This window comes from Oncorhynchus nerka, linkage group LG17 (assembly GCF_034236695.1).
Source record: "Oncorhynchus nerka isolate Pitt River linkage group LG17, Oner_Uvic_2.0, whole genome shotgun sequence".
NCBI classification, from domain to species: Eukaryota; Metazoa; Chordata; class Actinopteri; order Salmoniformes; family Salmonidae; genus Oncorhynchus; species Oncorhynchus nerka.
This window is the reverse complement of record NC_088412.1, coordinates 19,566,977-19,585,184: the sequence shown is the minus strand read 5'-3', so window position 1 is coordinate 19,585,184 and position 18,208 is coordinate 19,566,977. Positions and strand designations below refer to the sequence as shown.

The 18,208-nt window shown below is 43.5% G+C and overlaps 1 protein-coding gene across 2 annotated transcripts in view; it reads right to left on the bottom strand.

Moving 5' to 3' along the window:
• LOC115144848 (peroxisome proliferator-activated receptor alpha-like) overlaps positions 1-3,441 on the bottom strand; it is a 71,918-nt gene extending 68,477 nt beyond the window's left edge. Inside the window, exon 1 of one of the 2 annotated variants that reach the window (XM_029685946.2) lies at positions 3,261-3,441. The gene's annotated coding sequence lies outside the window, so the exon portion shown is untranslated. The remainder of the gene's footprint in view (positions 1-3,260) is intronic. The other variant, XM_029685947.2, reaches the window with a different exon arrangement.
• Between the last annotated feature and the right edge of the window lie 14,767 nt (positions 3,442-18,208).

Here is an 18,208-nt window from a genome sequence, read left to right as displayed (position 1 = left end):
ACGCTGTGCCAATTGTGCACCACCCCATGGCCCTCCCAGTCACGGTTGGCTGCGACAGAGCCTGGGCTCGACCCCAGAATCTCTGGTGGCAAAGCTAGTGCCTTAGACCACTGCACCACCCAGGAGGCCTCAACCATGGCAGATCATTGCTGGACCTTAAAACAAGTAGAAACTTTTCAGCGTGAAGAGGGCCTAGGTGGAAAGTTTCACTGATGGAAGGGTGAGCTTTGAACTAAAGGCAAACTCCACGTCCACATGGCCCTGGCAGTGTGAAGAGGGCCCCAAGGCAGCAACCTGAGAGACTAATGTAACCCTCAACTACCACTACACAGTGCAGTCAGTGACTGTCCAGGCTATCCTTACCAAACCTCACAGAGAATACTGTGATCAACAGTTGTGGTTAAATATATTGGCACCCTTGCACCATTCACTATTTCTTAAAAAATGTGTTAAAATAAAAAAAATGTTTGGTGTTCACATGTGTATTTGTTTGATTTATAACTGTTAAGGTTTAAGAAAAGAAAAAAACTATAATTTAGATTTTCCACTTCAAAGCAAAAAAATGGCCTGGACTAAATTATTCAAAATTCAAAATAATTTGTTTGGAGGCAGGTGATTCTTGTGTATGTCTAATTTACCTCACCTGTGGTTAGTTGCAGGTGCCTACATGGTCATAATAGCCATTCAAGGGCCTCCCGAGTGGCGCAGCGATCCAAGGCGTCACTACAGACCCGGGTTCGATCCCAGGCTGTCTCACAGCCGGCCGTGACCGGGAGACCCATGAGGCGGCGCACAAATGGCCCAGCGTCATCCGGGTTAGGGGAGGGTTTGACTGACCGGGATGTCCTTGTCCCAATCGGCTCTAGCAACTCCTTGTGGCGGGCCGGGCGCCTGCAAGCTGACTTCGGTCACCAGCTGGACGGTGTTTCCTCCGACACATTGGTGTGGCTGGCTTCAGAGTTAAGTGTACGGCTTGACTGGCTTGTATTTCTGAAAACGCATGACTCTCGAGCTTCACCTCTCCCGAGTCCATACTGGATTTGCAGCAATGGGACAAGACTGTAACTACCAATTGGATATCACAAAAAGGGGGTAAAAGTACTACATAATATATATATATATATATATATAGCCATTCAACCAGTTTTTTAAAAGAGAATATTGAACATTCTGCTCCATTGCACTCCGTTGTAAAGTGCAAGGGTGCCAATATATTTGACCGCAACTTGTATGAGTACCAAATTCAGATTTTTTTTTAGGTGACTAAAAGAAGGTAACAAGTGGATTAAAATCCCAACCAGCTTGGATGTGGAAAAACCCGGGCAGCATTCCTGTAGCTTGGAGGACTGCGGCAGGAACAGGAACGGCAGGATTTGGGTCAAGTTTCAGACTCATAGAGGAAGTGTGCAATTTGGCACTGAAAGGCTCTATTGGTAGGTTGTTGATTCCCTTCATAAGAGATCATTGCACGGCAAGCATTATACACATACTAGGTTACAATTTAGTTTGATTAATATACATTTTGCGTAATGTGCATAACTTTGACCTGCTAAAAAAACAAGTCATTTCGGCACCACGTTACATACTAAACTAACCATTAGCAGTCTAGAAATAACTTGATATTGTACTTGTATATCCTTCACAAACCCTTTCTAAACGTATTATGAAGCCCATTATAAAGACCTGACCATTCAGACACACATGTGGGACCCTTTTATCCCATCTGCATACACACATAGACAAGTATAGATAAGTATAATAGTATATCGTTTATAGATAGTGTGAATGAAGTACATTTATTCTAAAAACAGAGCAAACCTGGAAATATCCTCATGATTAGAAGGGAGGCAAACCTGCAAGCCAGGACAAAAGGATGATCACCCTGAGCACTGAGCCAACTCTCAACACATGCTTCCTCTTCCCTTACAGTAATACCCATTCACTATCAACAGGCCTCCAAGCTTTCTTCCAAAACCTGACCGCCCAGACACACGTTTTAGCGTCATTACTGATTCTGTCCTCAACACCGCCTCTCGCCCCTATTTGCCATATAAAGACCAACTTCAAAGTGTAGGCTAGTCATACTCAACATAATATACTAATTCTGAGAAAAATTATTACTACTGAATTATTCTGAATGAGAAAAGCTGGGAAAAACAAAAACAATTACATTGTAGTAAACTCAACAATGTCATGCATATGCAACTAGCAGCCTAATTATGTATTAGAATGTTACAAAGCTCACATGTTACAAAACTCTCATGGCAATTTTCCAATACATTATTTATAGAAGTAGCCTAACCCAGGGGTCTTTAACCTTTTCTTGCCCAGGGACCCCCTCTCAGGCAAACTGGCGACCCAGGGACCCATCATACATTAGCAACAATATATATTTTTAAATGCATGTCTTGTCTTATGGTCAGGTGAATGAGAACGTCAAGGAGAAGTAATTCACATTATAAAATAAATAGATTTGGTCGTTTTTTATGATTATTTTGACCTCCCCACATTATAATTGGAAGTGTAAACTCTAACATAGCCTATTAGTTAGAAAGGTAACTTCAAATACATTTTCGCTAAGAACAGCTATTTAGCTGGTTAAACAAAGGTTAGCCGTGTGTTGGCAAACATGTATGTCCAAGTCAAGAAAGCACTTCCTGCACTGGTAGCGGGTACTTTTTCAAAGCCCATGTCAGATATTCCATTGAGTGTATTTGGCTCCAATGAGTTCAATTTGTTCAACATTAGGAGTTGAGAAATAAAGTTGCCATCATTAGAAGTAAAACATTCTCCTCTACTGTAGGTATGTCATTCAACATGGGTTTATTCTGTTGTTGCTAGCGATATTCATTAAAAAATTGAAATTATCCAATAATCAAAACCAATTACTTTTTTTATATATATAATTTCGCGGACCCCTGCAGTACGGACCCCTGGAGCTATCAATAGCCATTGACCTACATCCCAAAAAGCATGTATCATATACATAGGTCGGATGCGCAGGCGTACTCGACTGTACAATAACAATGGCCCCAGATATCTCGTTGCAACATGCATTCATTGATTTTTCAGTTTTTGTTGCTGAAACTATCATGAATGGGATAAATTATTTTAAAATATCAGTCGATGAACACCGGCAAATTTCAATCTTAACACTTCAATTCAATGTCAAAACTATACAGTCTAGAAATTCTGTGATATCAGTCATGAAGCAAGCAATGCATTGAGAGTCACATCGATATGTGCAATAATAAACCTACCAAATCGATCTACCTTACAATGGACAGCCCGATCGGAAACCGACATCCCGTCAGAAACCTCCGTGCGTTGAGAAGCTGTCTGTGCGAGTTCGAGTGGAACAAGGAGGGAAAGAATTGTCCCCTTCAACACGTCCTTGTTTGTCTCCTAAACAACTCTGCTGCTGTCAAAATCGCCCACATACAGCCCACAGAGCACTGCCCACCAGCCGGAACTGACGTAATGATTGACAGCTGGTGTGAAAGAACCACCCCCCGACACACCTATCTTTTCAGCGAATAGAAAGAGCCCGTCTTTCCCTTGAGCAGGACGCCCCCTACAAAGGAATGACATTAGGGAGCCAGGCAATAAGCCAACTCATGTTCACTAGCTGCTGCGTTGGCCAATGTAGTAGGAAAAATGTTCACAGAAGCTGAAGACCAGAAATATGGGTATTTTAATAACTTTTGAAATCCCTTCATCTACAGTTACTAAATGTTTTTATATGTATGTATATGTATTACAGGGTTATATTTAATAACTTTTAAATTCCCTTCATCTACAGTTACTAAATGTTTTTATATGTATGTATATGTATTACAGGGTTATAAACACAACCTACAGCTCCTATTATTGTTCCTGTACTACTGTGCATTCCTCTTATCATAATACAATAGGATCTTATTCTGCATTGAAGGGGTGCTGTGCTTTCTCCCGTATTCAGTGCTGCAGAAGGCACACATCCTGTGGTCAGACAACCCCTGAAATGTCATCACACACAGACACGTCACGTGACTCTCCTTCATGTCATGTGTCATGCCCACCTGCCTCCACAGCTCACCATTGGCCCAAGACATAGGACTTGATTTGACATTTCAGTCATTTAGCAGACGCTCTTTTCCAGTGCGACTTACAGGAGCAATGAAGGTTAAGTGCTTTGCTCAAGGGCACATAGACAGATTTTTCACCTAGTCGATTCAGGGATACGAACCAGCAACCTACTGGCCCAATGCTCTTAACCGCTAGGCTACCTGCCCATAGCATTTTTGACAAGGTCATACTATAGCCTACTGTGCAAACAACACAGGCACACAGGGCAGGGATGGAGGACCTGGTCAAAGAACAGCTTGTATAAAATAGGTTTAAAAAATACACTTCATTCAAAAAAACTGTTTTTCTGTTGCCTAAATTCTTCAGCCACGCTTCTGTGGATCATATGAAAACCAGTCAATACAGTATCACTGTGAAGAATGCCAAACACATAATGGCGGGGTGTATTAAGTTACCCACATTTAGATAAATTTAATATGATAATATTGACTAGCCAAGCCATGAAGTCCTCCAATAAATTGCTGCAATAAGTTCAACATTAAAGGAGAAGTTTCCTTTGTCTACAACCAAATCTCTATTTTTGATATAAATGACATGTTATAGAAGGCATGTTATAGAAGGCATGTTATAGAAGGCATGTTATAGAAGGCATGTTATAGAAGGCATGTTATAGAAGGCATGTTATAGAAGGCATGTTATAGAAGGTCCAGAATTTTTTTTTGTGATATCGCATGTTTTTGAGAAATTTAGCCCAAACAGCAAATCACTTCTTCGTCCTCGTTGTGTAATATGGAGCCCTGAAAAAACATTAACAAAGGCTCCAAAAACACCCAAATACGTCCTTTTAGAAACGACAAAGCACTCAGTATAGTGATGCAGATGTTAAGATGTACGCATGAAATTGTGTCATTCCGAACTTTATCTGCAATGTTATATTCCCTTTTGCACAACTCAAGCCATTTCCCCGTTCCAGCTGTTCCATTTTCCTTATAGCTGCTGCTGCATGTAACTGCCAAAATAAAGGAAACCCGAACATAAAGCATCTTAGCTGTGGAAAGCATGGGCTGCTTCCACACAGGAAGTTTCAGACACTTGTAGAATCTATGGCAAGGTGCATTGAAGCTGTTTTGGTGGCTCATGGTGGCCCAACGCCGTATTAAGCAGCCAGGTCACCCGTGATACAAGTCAGTATTCGACATCCATCCATGTCTGAGGACATTGGGCAATGACGTGTAAAATGGCCTCTAGGGGCCACAGTGAATGCTGTTACCTTCAAGTAGGTCTCGGTTTTGCTAGGGTGTTGTGGACCGGGATGGTGGATGGGCGTTAACATCTGATTTTAAATGTTGCATGTTGGATCCAGCGGTAGAAAGTTGTTGTTTTTATTTTTGTTTTAAGCCTATCCCAAACCTTAAACCTTACCTTAGCCATTCAGAGTTAATGCCTAACCTTAAACATGTGGAGATAATGCCTAAACTTAACCTTAAACACTTCGAAATTTGACATTTGGAACAACTTCGAAATTTGACGTTTGAGAAACATGGATGAACATGTTATTCTGATGTGAGACTGTGAGAGCTGCTAGCAGCACTTTGTATCCCTCATTTACTCAATGTTTCCTATATTTTGGCAGTTACATGTAAAATAGACTGAGAGGTTTCTCTGGAGTCGCAACAGAATGGAATAGGCCTATAACGTTGCGGATAAAGTTTGGAATGACACAATTTCATGTGTTTAACATCTTAAGATCTTAAGACATGCATCACTATACTGAAAGTGTATCTGGGTGTTTTTGGTGCCTTTGTTCATGCACTTTCAGGGGCCCCATACTACACAATGAGGATGAGGATGTGATTTGCTGTTTGGGGTACATTTCTCAAAAATGTGAAATCACGAAGAAGGTCTCTGGAACCTTCCAAAACATGCCATTTACATATATATTTGGTTGTAAAAAGGAAACATTCCCTTAATGGACCATTTGTGTTTGTACTGGCCTGGTCAGGTGCTGAGTGTGCAACAACCCTCCACTGATTTCTCCTGCAGCCTGTTTCCTCATGTTCTGTCCCCGGTCTGGACTCCATCACACTGTGTCCAGTGCCATTGGCAGAGTGCTGTGTGTTGCTCCATCAGACCTTGGCCCAGATACACTCCTCCTCTTCCCACACACAAATATATGCACACACGCACGCAAGCACACACACACACACACACACACACACACACACACACACACACACACACACACACACACACACACACACACACACACACACACACACACACACAGAGAGCCTCATGACAAGCGGTAATCAGCAGCTCTCTGCATTCCCTGGAGTGGCTCCAAGGCCCCAGTCACCAGCCATTGCACTGGAGGTTCCCTGGAGCGGCTCCAAGGCCCCAGTCACCAGCCATTGCACTGGAGGTTCCCTGGAGCGGCTCCAAGGCCCTAGCCACCAGCCATTGCACTGGAGGTTCCTCGCTGTGAGCAAAGGAACATTAGAAGATAAGGCTCATTTCAACACTTTTCAGAGGGGTTGTCAAAAAGTGTCGGGCATTGGATTTTCTCTGTCTGTACCTCTTTATTTGGTTTCACAATCTGAATCTGGGGGATTGACAGAGAATGTTTCCCCACAGCTCCTTCATTGAGGAACAACCCATTGACTCCCATTTGAGACCGAATGGCACAATGTCCTGAACCTAATTCCTCAAACCTACTTCATTCACCTCGTTTTGCCCCAAAAAACCCTGGCAGGCATCTTTAATCCTAATCTTCTCCGCATTCTGACTATGCCTGCATTTTTAGACAGGTGTAGACGATTAAAAGACGCATTGTGATCTGATTGTGATCAGATCTACCTGACCATAATTGTATAGGATCATGAATCAGTGCGAGGAGATGAGATGCACAGATACTTGCTTACAAACGGCTCATAAATGCCTACCATAAATGTACCCTCAAACCACGGCAGGCTTTGGAGTCAGACTGAATCCTACACTTTCTATATCTTGTCATCCTTTCAAATACAGTTTTTATTTGGTTAATTTTACCTTTATTTTAACAGAGTCCCTCTGTTAAAATAGAGACCATTTGTGTTTGTACTGTCTCTCTTTCACAAGGGAACCATGTATACAAATAATTTACTAAATACAGTATAATGCAAATATACAAAAACTACAAATACATTCAAGAAACACAATTACATTCATCAGCAAAGTGGGCCCCAATCAGTTTGAACTGCCAGAGAGGCACCAGAACATCCAGCTGTATGAACTCTGTAGATTGTTTCATACATGGTGTTGGACCAAACTAAAAGCAGATTTACCTAACTCTGAGGGGAACAAAGGTATTTCCAGAGTTAGCCATCCCTGAGACCATGAACGGTAACTCGTATGTCTAAAGGTTATTAACAAAGTTAGATACAGTGGGAGTTTTTGTAAGAGAGCTTTATAAATTAAAAAGAGAGCGTGACTTCAAAGAGGGCCAGCCTACTTCTGGTAAAGAATGTAGTGATGTGTACTGAACCTGTCTCCCTTAGTAAAGCGAAGTGCGCTATGGTAAACTGATTCTATCGGTTTTAATGAAGTGGCAGCTGCATTCATATAGATCAGGGATGGGAAACATTGATGGGGTGGGGGCCACAAAAAATCTGAACTCATCATGAGGGGCTGCAGTTCCCACATACCCTCCACACACAGTCAGAGCTAGCCCCAGGCTTTTGGAAGCACTAAGCAACAACAAAAAAGATCAGCGTGCCTACCATCCCTGATATAGAGGATGTCGTGATAGTCTAGGACCGGTAGGAACGTCGATTGAATGACCTACTTTCTACTATTTAGCGAGTTTCAACTGTTCACACATTGGAGTAATGTCTTTATGCTGCCAAACTGCATAGAAGTTATTACATTTTTTAGTAGAGATCAAATATCAATCAATATCAATTAAATATCTGTGTCTGGACTACTGGCCTGTAGTGGTTAGAGCTTTGGGCCAGTACCCGGAAGGTTGCTGGATTGAATCCCCGAGCTGACAAGGTAAAAATCTGTCGTTATGCCCCTGAGCAAGGCAGTTAACCCACTGTTTCCCGGGTGCCGAAGAAGTGGATGTCGATTAAAACAGCCCCGCGCACCTCTCTGATTCAGAGGGGTTGGGTTAAATGACACGTTTCAGTTGAATACATTCAGTTGGACAACTGACTAGGTATCCCCCTTTCCCCCTATATGGGTCTGGATTTAGTCAAATGGCCCTCTACCCCCACCTGCTGCTGAAATGCACACTGTGCATCAAAATTCAATTTACTTAAATGTGTTGAAATTCAGATGCACTCTAAAATCTAATTTAACTGCAAAATAGATTGTGCTGAGAAATATATATATATAGGGTTCCCTATATATATATCCCTAATTGCTAAACAATTTCTCAGCACAATCTATTTTGCAGTTAAATGAGATTTTAGAGTACATCTGAATTTCAACACAGGTCTACAAGCAGGCACTAGATGGGGATCTAATCACCTTTCTGAATTCAAAGCAGATTTACATTTCAATGTTCATTTTTTTAAATGGAAACTTTTAAAAACTTGGCAAGTCAGTTAAGAACAAATTCTTACCAAACCCTCCCCTAACCCGGACGACGTTGGGCCAATTGTGCGCCGCCCTATGGGATAAGGTAATAAGGTGGAATAGATCTTGTTCATCCCAGTAAATTGTGTTTCAAGAATTAAAGTGGAATACAATTTATCTAAATGCAGATTGTGACTAAATACGATTCTGTTTATAGTAGGGGAAAGTCATATTTCAGATGGATGTGTGAGAGGACACCCACTTTGTGGCTTTCTTTCAAGTGAATGCCTTGAAAAGGGTGCAGATGAAGACAGTCACTGTGGGATTGATAGGACCTCATCCCACAGGTAGTCACTGTTACCACTATCTACAGAAAATGAATAATGTAGTCGAAATGCTCAGTGTCTCCCTGAGACAGAGTGAACAGACAGAGAGCCATTGTCTCATGTGTCTTAGTATTCAACTCCCTCTCATTTGTCACAAGGGCCAAGGCTCAAGTCAGTTCAATATGGTGGCCGGTGGGAGGATTTGGAAGAGGTGCAGCATCCATACTAATCTACGCTGCACTGAGGGAGTGAGAAACTACACACTCATACATTTGGGGGATGGATAATGCTATTTACAGTGCATTTGGAAAGTATTCAGACCCCTTGACATTTCCACATTTTGTTATAATCTTATTCTAAAATGGATTTTAAAAAACGTATTTCCCCTCATCAATCTACACACAATACCCCACAATGGCAAAGCAAAAACAGGTTTTTAGAATCTTTTGCAAAAATGCATTAAAAATAAGAAACTGAAATATCACATTTACATAGGTATTCAGACCCTTTACTCAGTACTTTGTTGAAGCACCTTTGGCAGTGATTACACCCTCAAGTCTTCTTGGGTATGACGCTACAAGCTTGGCACACCTGTATTTGGGGGGTGTCTCTCATTCCTCTTTGCAGATTTTCTCAAGCCCTGTCAGTTTGGATGGGGAGCGCTGCTGCACAGCTATTTTCAGGTCTTTCGAAAGATGTTCAACCAAGTTCAAGTCCGGGCTCTGGCTGGGCCACTCAAGGACATTCAGAGACTTGTCCCGAAGCCACTCCTGCGTTGTCTTGGCTTGTGTGTTTAGGGTCATTGTCCTGTTTGAAGGTGAACCATCGACCCCAGTCTGAGGTCCTGAGCGCTCTGGAGAAGGTTTTCATCAAGAATCTCTCTGTACTTTACGCCATTCATCTTTCCTCGATCCTGACTAGTCTCCCAGTCCCTGTCGCTGAAAAACATCCCCACAGCATGATGCTGCCACCACCATGCTTCACCGTAGGGATGGTGCCAGGTTTCCTTCAGACGTGATGCTTGGCATTCAGGCTAAATTGTTCAATCTTGGTTTCATCAGACCATAGAATCGTGTTTCTCATGGTCTGAGAGTCTTTAGCTGTCTTTTGGCAACTCCAAGCAGCCAGTCATGTGCCTTTCACTGAGGAGTGGCTTCTGTCTGGCCACTATAGAATAAAGGCCTGATTGGTGGGGTGCTGCAGAGATGGTTGTCCTTCTGGAAGTTTCTCCCATCTCAACAGAGGAACTCTGAAGCTCTGTCAGAGTGACCATTGGGTTCTTGGTCACCTCCCTGACCAATGCCCTTCTCCCCTGATGGCTCAGTTTGTCTGGGCGGCCAGCTCTAGGAAGAGTCTCGGTGGTTCCAAACTTCTTCAATTTAAGAATGATGGAGGCCACTGTGTTCTTGGGGAGCTTCAATGTTGCAGAAATGTTTTGGTACCCTTCCCCAGATCTGTGCCTCGACACAATCCTGTCTTGGAGCTCTATGGACAACTCCTTTGACGTCATGACTTGATCTTTGCTCTGACATGCACCGTCAACTGTGGGACCTTATATAGATGGGGGTGTGCCTTTACAAATCATGTCCAATCAATTGAATTTACCATAGGTGGACTCCAATCAAGTTGAGGAAACATCTCAAGGATGATCAATGGAAACAGGATTTTTCGATTTTTTTTTCAGATGAGCTTTAATAAAGCAAGGACACAGTTAATGAAAACATTTGTTTTTGTCATTTAGCAGGTCCCTCTTACCATCATTTGATGCACATACGCATCAAAGACTTTCATATTATCATTTAAGATGAGAAAAAAGAACAAACCCGCACACTGCTCTTGCTAGTATGGGCTCCTGAGTGGCACAGCACTCTAAGGCACTGCATCTCAGTGCGAGAGGCATCACTACAGTCCCTGGTTTGAATCCAGGCTGTATCACATTAGGCCGTGGTTGGGAGTCCCATAGGGCGGCGCACAATTGGCCCAGCATTGTCTGGGTTTGGCCAGGGTAGGCCGTCATTGTAAAGAAGAATTTGTTCTTAACTGACTTGCCTAGTTAAATTAAAATAGTATCACTGCTCTTCAATAAGCTTTACGTATCAGCTTCAAGGCCTTCGTCAGAGCTTTTGTGAGTTTTTTTTAAAATTAGCACCCTTATGTAGACATAGCTCCACCCACATCCGTTCAATGCATCGAATGGGGTTGCAGTTTTTTCTCATCTTATTACCATGCACCTGCAAAAAAGATAGCTCAGATGTGCGAGTGCCATTTGAATATTATCATTTAACAAATCCAAACACAGCAAAAAGAAAGACAAGGTACGGACGACATTTATAAAATAATAATTTTTATTACTCATTTGAAAACATACAATTTCAAAGTTATCCAATAACATGTTAGCTACATGGTAATCATAGATTGTCAGTAGACTTTACCTGAAATGCTCCTGTGTCCTCTGGAGCTGATTAACAGATAGATAACTATTTTATACCTAGATACCTAAATGAATACCTATTTTCGATGCTAGATTATCATGTGGTGCCAATGGCGGCCTCTGCTGTTGTCTGGTGAAGTCTTGCTGCCCTTCAGGGAAGGCAGTAAATTGTATAGTTATCTCCTGATGGGGCAAAATCACTACCCTGAAACCACACAACCTACTACCTCACCCCGTGCGAACATCATAGAGGCAGAGCAGTTTCACGACAAAATAATAAACATAGTATGCAAAGAGCCAGAACAGAACCAAATGATGCATAGATACAATATAAATGACATTACAAACATGTTATAAACTTTAATTAGTACATAATACGTATTCCTATCGAGGTCCAAGTGACGAGAGCTCTGCAGAGATGATGGATGATATTACAGCCACCTCAGGAAAGACAGTAAGTTGTATAGTTATCTGACAGGAAGGGTATGACCCTAAAACTATACAACCTACTACCTCACCCCAAAGGACAGTGATAGACCCGTCAGTCTACTCTGGTCCTCCAGTACCATGGTCCCAGTCAGCTACGTAAGGAAGACAGCTTCAACGACACCTCAGTAAACACAGAAAAATGGTTAGGATAAAAACATAGTGAAAAGCAACCTGGTTCAAGCATTAATGGTGTAACTCCGCGTGCTGCAACGTTGGTTATGTTTACTCGTTACATTTTTGGGAGCAGAGTGTGGGAGCAGAGTGTGGGAGCAGAGTGTGGAACTTTCTTTCTTTTGTTTAGAAAGAATGAAACATAAACACATAATCACAGATTCATTCACCTCTAACCACCTCTAACCACCTCTAACAGAGATACTGGGATTGTCTGAAGTGTCAATGGGACAGTTTTCCAGAAGTAAAAAGCATATTTAATAGAGAATCTCCATTTAAAGAGCTATTTAGTACAGGACTGGGCTTAATGTGTGTCCAGGAAACCTTTACTAAATGCATTCCTGGTAACTGGTGTACACTAGGCATTTCCCAGAAAGGAGTGAGTTTCCACTGGTGGACAGACAGAAAGTGGGGTGGACTAGCTCAAGCCCTCAACCACATGTGCAGAGCAGTGCAGCTGCTGCTGTTAATGTTTCTCACCTGCTCCCTAATGAACAGAGAGAGAGAGAGAGAGGGGAATACACTGGCCTACCGCCTCCTCCCTCCTCCTCCCTCCTCCTCCTCCCTCCATCATGCTCACAGCAGCTTGTCAGGTGGCTCTGTCTGAAAGGAACGAACAGGAGACATCAGTTAGTTGTAGGGAAAACATCAACTTGAGCTTTGCCTTCTTGCAACAAAATGCAAGAAAAAGGTCATTGCCGTACAGTAAATGAGTATGTTTTCAATCAATTGCCTGGTGAAATGAAAATAAAATGCAATTTGTGTGTTAATGCATGAGTAAGCACCCAAGGATGCACACACATTCTCTCATTCACTGTCACAATGCCTGCTGTTCGGTCATATAATCCTGTTGGATGCGTTGCTATATCCCCTATGTCTGATAGGAGCAGGAGAGTACAGTACAGTACAGTGGTACAGTAAAGTAGTAAAGTAGTACATCAGTACATTAGTACAGTACAGCAGTACAGTAGTACAGTACAATAGTACAGTAGTACAGTACATGAGTACAGTAGGACAGTGGTACAGTACAGTAGTACAGTAGTACAGTACGTTAGTACAGAAGTACAGTAGTGCAATACAGTAGTGCAGCAGTACAGTACAAATCACAGTAGTATAGCAGTAGCACAGTAGTACATTATAGTACAGCACAGTATGTCTTGAGAGGATCATTGTGTCATATAATCCTGTTGGATGCGTTGCTATATCCCCTATGTCTGATAGGAGCAGGAGAGTACAGTACAGTACAGTAGTAAAGTAGTACATCAGTACATTAGTACAGTACAGCAGTACAGCAGTACAGTAGTACAGTACAATAGTACAGTAGTACAGTACATGAGTACAGTAAGACAGTGGTACAGTACAGTAGTACAGCAGTACAGTACAGTAGTACAGTACAGTAGTACAGTAATACAGTACGTTAGTACAGTAGTACAGTAGTGCAATACAGTAGTACAGTAGTGCAATACAGTAGTACAGCAGTACAGTACAAATCACAGTAGTATAGTACAGCACAGTATGGTACAGCACAGTATGTCTTGAGAGGATCATTGTGTCTGCTCAGTAGTGAGTATTTTGCTGCCTGCATTATTAAACATAGCCTTGCTTACTGTTCTGGGATGTGAATCACTGGAGGCTTGGCTTCTAGGTACATACGCACATACGCACACGCATACACTCACGAACTTACGCAGGCACACACACACACACAAGCACACACACACAAGCGCAAACACACACACACACAAACACGTACTCAAAAGCACCAGACATGGTCATGCAATAGAATGTAAACCACCCTGATTAGCAGGAGCGGGGTCACCTGAAGAGAGAGAGTGTCTTTTTTTCTGTTGTATTTTAGCCCCCTTTTTCTCCCCAATATTAAAATGTTGTCTCTTTGCTGCAACTCCCCAAGGCCTCGGGAGAGGCGAAGGTGGAGTCATGCGTCCGCCGAAACATGACCCCTCTAACCGCGCTCCTTAACACCTACCAGCTAATCCCGGAAGCCAGCTGCACCAATGTGTTGGAGGAAACACCGTTCAACTGGCGACCGGGGTCAGCCTGCAGGCACCCGGACCGCCACAAGGAGGCGCTAGAGTGCGATGAGCCAAGTAAAGCCCCACCGGCCAAACCCTCCCCTAGCCCGGACGATGCTGGGCCAATTGTATGCCGTCCTATGGGACTCCCGGCCACGGCCGGTTGTAGAAAAGCCCGGGAATGAACCTGTGTCTATAGTAACAACTCTAGCACTGTGATGCAGTGCCTTAGACCGCTGTGTCACTCGGGAGGCCCAGAGTGTGTCCTTTTAAAAGTATGCAACCTCAGCAAACACTGGTTCACTCCTAACTGGAGCATCTGTAACTGATATCCCTCCTCTGTCTCCTGCTGCCTCCTCCATTAGCTGTCTGACTACTGGCAGAGGCTCACAGGCCTGCCTCCTCCATGAGCTGTTTGACTACAGGCAGAGGCTCACAGACCTGCCTCCTCCATTAGCTGTCTGACTACAGGCAGAGGCTTACAGACCTGCCTCCTCCATTAGCTGTCTGACTACAGGCAGAGGCTCACAGACCTGCCTCCTCCATTAGCTGTCTAACTACAGGCAGAGGCTCACAGACCTGCCTCCTCCATTAGCTGTTTGACTACAGGCAGAGGCTCACAGACCTGCCTCCTCCATTAGCTGTCTGACTACAGGCAGAGGCTCACAGACCTGCCTCCTCCATTAGCTGTCTGACTACAGGCAGAGGCTCACAGACCTGCCTCCTCCATTAGCTGTCTGACTACAGGCAGAGGCTCACAGACCTGCCTCCTCCATTAGCTGTCTAACTACAGGCAGAGGCTCACAGACCTGCCTCCTCCATTAGCTGTTTGACTACAGGCAGAGGCTCACAGACCTGCCTCCTCCATTAGCTGTCTAACTACAGGCAGAGGCTCACAGACCTGCCTCCTCCATTAGCTGTCTAACTACAGGCAGAGGCTCACAGACCTGCCTCCTCCATTAGCTGTTTGACTACAGGCAGAGGCTCACAGACCTGCCTCCTCCATTAGCTGTCTGACTACAGGCAGAGGCTCACAGACCTGCCTCCTCCATTAGCTGTCTAACTACAGGCAGAGGCTTACAGACCTGCCTCCTCCATTAGCTGTCCACCATAATGCTATCAGTACGCCAAGACAAGGTGAATGAGCATTAACGCTACAGTCAATATGAAGTTTATTTCCAAAATGCTCCATCCACAAATTTCTCACATTTGTGTTTTTTCATCAGAAATGATTACTTATGGGTTTCTTCATGTGTGCGTAAAATATTACTGTTCTCTGATTTTTAATTCATAGATTTTAGATTTCTATGATTGTTATAATTTATTTTTGCAAAACGCTATATATCCATTGTGCTGGAATAGCTGGAATGGAATGTTGGTGTCCTGTATATTTGACTGTGATATGTGGCTATCTTTAGATGAATGCACATACTGTTAATTGCTCTGGACTTACATTTGACTAAAATGTGAAATGTAAACGTTTTACATCCAGATCTCATATTACTGTTTTTAATTACTTTTTCAGTTGTTACATTTGACTGTGTAAAACCCAGCAGTACTACTTATTTCTCTGAGAGTGAGGCGGATATATAGCGTTTTACAAAAAAATTATATTATTTGTTTCTCTGAAATGAATCCATCAAGTGATAGATTTTAAACAAATACATATCTGTAATTGAACAACCCTATGCCAAGATTAGATAGTGAAAAAACACCTAATCTCTTTCAAAATGTCTTTAAACAATAAAAGCTCATTTACCAACATTTCTGCAAATAGATATATAGCATTTTGGAATGAAAGTCTTCATGCAGTATATCAACCAATATTAGCACAATAAAGCTGCATTTCACTGACCAGTTTAGTGTGGAAACCTGAGCTGGAGGGCATGAAGTGCCTGGACACAGAGTTCAGTGTGTAGGCCAGGTCACCAGTGGGACATATACATGGTCGGTTAAAGACAGGCAGCGTCTCTACAGTCAAAACGAAAGCCTTTCTCCTCAAACGTACACCTCTGTCTGCACTCCCCCTGCCACAGAGCTTCTGTAGACTGATGTGTGTGTGTGTCTGTATGTGTGTGTGTGTGTGTGTGTGTGTTTGTGTGCTTGTGTGTGTGATGTGTGTGTGTGTGTGGGTGTGTGTGTCTATTGGTGTGTGTGTGTGTAGTCCAGAGAGGTAACCAGGTGCAGACAGGAGGCATCCAGACAGACACGTCAGAGTGTTTAAAAAGGGAAGAATGGCTTCTTGGCCCCCTTGGTTAAGGGAGGGAGCAGGCATGGACATCTATTTATACCAGCCCAGAGAGAGGAGAGCAGAGAACAGGGAGGGGGTTGCCAGGCCAGGTCCAGTTACACATGGCTGGGTGGGTGGGTGGGGGGTGGGGATTCTGGTCAAAGTCAGACAGGCTGACCTCCCTATAACCTCTGGTGCTGATATGGGCCTTGTGAGGCGTCCTGGTTGTGCTGTAACTGTGTGTCTGTCTGTGGAGTGACATTCTGCTGTACATGTTGAAGGTATGATTAAAAGAAATCACATAAGTGCGATCCAGTTCATAGCAAATCCTTAACCTTCACACCCAGAGCCAGAGTTAATATGGCCTGTATGGAAGTAGGATTAACCAAAGTTAGCTGATCTAGCCCCAGTTAGCTGATCTCGCACCAGTTAGCTGATCTAGCCCCAGTTAGCTGATCTCGCCCCAGTTAGCTGATCTAGCCCCAGTTAGCTGATCTCGCCCCAGTTAGCTGATCTCGCACCAGTTAGCTGATCTAGCCCCAGTTAGCTGATCTAGCCCCAGTTAGCTGATCTCGCACCAGTTAGCTGATCTAGCCCCAGTTAGCTGATCTCGCACCAGTTAGCTGATCTAGCCCCAGTTAGCTGATCTAGCACTAGTTAGCTGATCTTGCCCCAGTTAGCTGATCTAGCACTAGTTAGCTGATCTTGCCCTAGCCTCATCTTTATAGAAGAACAATGGTCTCAGTCATTGCAGTGACAGGGCACGCACACAAGCATGCACATAGACATGCACTCAGTAAAGGTCACAGTCCCACTACTACCCATAAGCCACCATGCTAACACCCTAACCCTATTACCCATGCATCTTCCTGATGACCCAGAGAGCCTCTTGTCCATTAAGACAAGTCAACAGATCTGAAACGTCCACCCCTCTGCCTGCCGGCTGCCTCCTTCAGTTTGACGGTGCCCCAGCCCCTGGCCATCTGACGAGGCTAGCGCCTGCTGCGGAGTGCCCTGCCGACACAAAGCTGCATCTGTCGTAGATCTATTAATAGAGGGTGGGACACATACCTCTCCTCTGCTCTCTCTCCCTGGCTCTGAACATTACTGGACCACTGGCTGGCAGAGTGGACAGACAGGAGCTGTACTACAGTACATACAGTAACCTTGACGAACAGGCTAGCAGCTACAACAGTTAGCTACTGTACAGTTAGCTATGATACAGTTAGCTACTACTGTACAGTTATCTACTGTACTGTACAGTTAGTTATACAATTAGCTATGGTTAGATATAGCCGACAGTTAGCTACCATATAATTAGCTACAGTTAGCTACTGTACAGTTAGCTATACAATTAGCTATGGTTAGCTATAGCCGACAGTTAGCTACCACAGAGTTAGCTACAGTTAACTATTGTACAGTTCGAGCTTTTGCCAGGATAAGGTCTGCCATGTAAACCATTGCTATCAATGCCAGCTAGCTGTAGAATTGGTCATACAGGACAACCATAAAATGCATTGATAAAGCAGACTAACGCTCCTGTCTAATGTATATCAGAGATAAAATAAAAACCTCTTGAGTCCAACTTGATTTTTCTTCAGGCCTGTGTGTGTGTGTGTGTGTGTGTGTGTGTGTGTGTGTGTGTGTGTGTGTGTGTGTGTGTGTGTGTGTGTGTGTGTGTGTGTGTGTGGCAGTGCCAGTGAGTGTTAGCGTGAGATATGTGACCATGTTGCGTGGCCATCTGCTCTGTGTAACCATAAAGACACAGGCCCACCAGAGGCAAGGCAGCTTCACAGTATCATTTCCACAAGGTCTGGTCTGGGTATGGATGCATGGGGAAATGGGTGCTTATGTCTCTGGATAGATGATACACAGATAAGGCATGGTTAATGCGATATTT